The sequence below is a fragment of the Leuciscus leuciscus genome (genome assembly GCF_965113295.1).
Source record: "Leuciscus leuciscus genome assembly, chromosome: 10".
NCBI classification, from domain to species: domain Eukaryota; kingdom Metazoa; phylum Chordata; class Actinopteri; order Cypriniformes; family Leuciscidae; genus Leuciscus; species Leuciscus leuciscus.
The window spans coordinates 41,141,860-41,146,528 of NC_138734.1; positions in this window are offsets into that span (position 1 = coordinate 41,141,860).

The following is a 4,669-nucleotide window of genomic DNA, read 5'->3' on the forward strand; positions in this document are numbered from 1 at the left end:
GGTTAGAATTTTGCACATTTTTTGAATGAAAGATCACAAGGATAATCGATGCAGATTTATTTTTTACAGCCAATTTTGATCATATTTACCAGGGGGTTCAATAATTGTGGAGGGCACTGTATGAAAATATCTGTTAAAAATTACAGATTATATTTTTTCTTGATATTAATAACACAGAAAATACATATTGATACAATTAGTAAGTATCTAACCATTAGACTACAAGTCAGTCGAAAATATAATACATACATCCTTTCCAAAAAGTCATTATCGAATGGGATTTAGCCTAAATAAAAAATACTGTCATTATTTAATTACAAGTATATAAAAAAGTTTTGTTTCAAAATATTCTATTGTAAATTTGAGACATTTAGCTAACTGGTTAAAAGACAAATGGCAACAAAATTCAATAATTACATGAAAAACATTCCTTCTAATACAAATTTAGACTTATTTAATATATATATATATACTGTATGTATGTGTATATATATATATATATATATATATATATGTATGTATATTTCATCGCATCATAGCAGTCTCCTTACTGTGCTGTGTATTTTGGTTTATCATAGTTTTATCATAGGGTTTGTGTTGCCACAATTACTGACTGCAATCATTTCATGTTCATCATGTTAAACAAACAAGATGATTTAATCTTTTAATTAGGTTCACTGAATTTGTTCACTGAGGCACAAGCACTGATTAAACACTCCTAAAAGGAAAATGAAAAGCGTTATAAAATGTAGTAACGGCATCGTTTGCAGTCAGTCAGTGTGTTTTAGTTACTCACACCAGCCCCCATCCATATGTCTGTCCTGTGAATAATACATTATGAAATGTGCTTGTTTACAGAGAGATCTCCCAAGTGTCCATCTTATAAAGCCAATATCTTGTGTGGTAATTACTCAGCACATGGCCTTTAATACTTTAAAGATGAACATTCAACATTTATGACTTCAGGGACAGGGATCTGGTGCGCTGATGTGTGTGTGTGATAGCTTGTGTGAGGGCCAGTGTTGTTTTGGTTAGCTAAAACTATTAAAAATCATTAGGTTATTGAAATAAAGCTGAAATAAAATATAAATAGTAGATGTAAAACTTAAGCTGGCGGCTAACAGAAATAAGTTGAAGTTCTAAAATTACTTAAAATGGAAATAAATTCACAATACACTATGTGACACCGGACCATAAAACCAGTCACATGGGTCACAATTTTGAAAGTTAGATTTATACATTATATGAAAGCTGAATAAATAAGCTTTCTATTGATGTATGGTTTTTTAGGATAGGACAGTATATCAAAATCTGGAATCTGAGGGTGCAAAAACATCGAAACATTGAGAAAATCGCCATTAATGTTGGCGATTGTGCTGCATTCACTCACAAAAATAAATGTTTTATATATTTACGGTAGGAAATTTACAAAATATCTTCATGGGTCATGATCTTTACTTAATATCCTAATGATTTTTGGTATAAAAGAAAAAAGGATAATTTTGACCCTTACAATGAATGTATTGTTGGCTATTACCACAAATATACCCGTGCGACTTATGACTGGTTTTATGATCCAGAGTCACATATGGAGAAAAGTATTGGGACACCTGACCTTTGCACCAACAGGAACTGTAATGACATTGTAGTTAATCCCCTACTTTGCAGCTTCCACTCTTCTGGGAAGACTTTCTACAAGAGTGTTTCTGTGGGAACTATATAAATAATCCTAAAATAACACTGCTCATATGAGGGCTTGATGATGTGATTGTGCAGTGTTAAATGGCTTTAAATAGAATGTGCGTAATTTTAGTGGACATGCCACATCAGATTTGTTTTTGTTTTCAGTTTGAGTGGACAGGCCTCTGAAATCAGTCATCAGTACGCTGTCAATATAGTTTCATCTGTAATCATTTATCCTTCTGCTATTAATTGTATGGATTACCTTCATATTCAGCTGACAGGTTTCCTTTCCTCGAATTACACATGAAGAGGGAGGAAGAGATAAAGAAACAGAACAGCCTTTCATTTCTACCATACCATTTTTCCACTTTCATTTTTTTCTCTCTATTTTTTCCTTTAGAGACATCGGAAAAGCCCATCTGTTGGAGGCTGATTACACATTTATTTGTTTTGAGGTGCACGTACACCGTCTTGTCACGTCAAGCGGGGCTGTCAGGAGCTGATGGGCCAAAATGCCATCTCTAATAATGGCCAACTCATCTCTAGACTAACAGTGTGTGTCTGAGAAAGGGGAAGGGAAAAACAGGGGGGAGAGAGACAGAGAAGAAAAAACACAGAGGGAACAAGACAGCGCGAGAGAATCAAGCAGATGATGGCTGGCAGTGGAGTGGAACTCAACAAGGCAAAAAAACGAGGTATGGGAAATAAAGGGATGAGGTCAGGAAAGTGGGAGAGAGAGACTCAAAAAAAAAAAGCTAAAAAGCATTCAGGTGTGCCTGTGGATATGAGGTTCGGTTTGTTTCTGAAGGGGGCACGCTCTCTCTGTTCGAGTTTTCCAAAGCACTCTATTCTCTCTTCCCTCCATCATAATGGCGTTCCAATGAGGCATCAAATGAGTTCTACCCTCACACAATCACCATTCAATACAAAGCCCCATCACAACAGCACCAGTATACATCAAACACACCTCTCACAGGGAGGGATGGACATTGGTTTGCTCTATGCATGTATATCAGTCCCGGCGCCAGGACACACTTTTATCATTCTCAGGGGGGCTTGAGGTTTGAAATTGTATTCGTGGGGTGGGGGTGGGGGTGGGGGTGTGTCTTGAAATCATCATAGCCCCCCTTGACGGCAGGCCTGATATGAAGATCTATATTTTTCACGGCCATCTGGAAATTGTCTTTGGGAAAATGCAATGCTTTTGCGAGAGAAATATGTTTTTTTCTTTTTGCTCCACACTTTTGTATGAAACAAGACAATCTAATCCAATAAGGAAATCCACATGATGCCTTTGCTTTGACCAATCAGAATCAAGTATTTCAAGAGTGGCATACTAAATTTGTCACCACGACAATATGGCAGTACTGTATTTATTATAAATGATTTACCTGTGCATATTATTATTATTTTATTACATTTATTTATTTATTTATTTATTTATTTATTTATTTATTTGTATTATACATTACTTGTAATCTTTAATCAAAATAACTTCCTCCCACTTGCAGTAACAAGTCCTTTTCTCTGATGAATTGTTTAATGACTGGGGCGAAACAACCTGTCACTCACATGAGATCATGGCAATGGCAAACCACAATGATCCAATCAAGTCCCGCCCTATAGTTTTCTTGTTCGTGAAGCAGTTTCAATTTTGGATAGTCTACGTTACAACAGTGAAGAAAAGACAATTGCATTCGCAACTTCCATTTCATTTTGACTTTAAGAAACATATTGTTTAGGCCTATATGTAGACCTGCATTTCAGCTGTGTTCTCTTTCTCTAAAGTTTCTCTCACACATAATTTTGTAGTGTCTCTTACCGGTTTGTGTTCTTCTGAGCAGTGTTTTCGTTTGCTTGTTTAAACGGTGAAAGAAAGAAATAATACTGTCTAAAATAAATAATACTAAAGACCCCCGAGTCCATTTTTAACAGCAGTTATTTGCCTAATTTCACTTAGCCTAATTTCACTTAGCCTACTTGATTGATTACTTCCCTCGTTGAAGCCGCATCGTTTCAAACGCAAAAAGGCGCAGATCGCGGAGTGATACGAGAAACATGAAAGTAGTACCGGTACGTATGAGTGGTGATTTGTTTATTATAAAAAATATTTAAACAATTATATAATCGATATTTATTACACACTTGATAAAAAATTACGCATAATAGCGTATAACAATCGCAGCATGCACATCTGCCTTTGTTATAAAAGTACAGATACTTTCGCTCCATAAACGAGTACCCAGCTGTGACTATAATAGTGCACAGTGATGTTTACTTAGTCCATGCCATGGTTCTCCGAACACTGTATTCAGGAGAATAAAGCCCCTCGAGGCTTATGTAATCTTACCACACAAGCATTAAAATATATTACAAGCAAATAGATAATAAAAGCTCTGGATGACACTCCAGTTCTTCCAGTGTGTAGGTGGTGGCTTTGTGTTATTAACAGGCTATGCCCAGAATTATATTTGCATATGTGAAATTCTTTCATCACATAATGTCAGCATGCATCCTTTGAGTGAGGTGAAATGAACGAGTCTATCTGATAGCAGACTGATCAAAAGAATCCTCTGGAACTTAATTAACAAGATTAATTACTAGCTGGTTTTGCCTTAATTAAACCAGAGTAAACATAATAATGCTAAATAATTGATTAATCAAATATGCTTCACATTATATATTCCCCATCTCTATAGAATCTTTAAAACCCATTAATCAAAATATATTCGATTTATACCTGACGAGTTTGAAGAAAATTAAGCTCATATATCATTTGCAGACTTCTCCCCCAATCACACACGAGTAAATGAGAATGCTGCTTGGGTGACCTCTAGGGGTGATTGGTGCAAGTGTGACTTGTGTGATATCAAAAATGACTGGGCTTTGCCCTCTGCTTGTGGCTTGCATGCACTCTGTGTGATCCTGTGTGCAAAGAGCTTTATTAGCAATTATGTATGTCCAAGGAAAGATTCAAACAAACCAC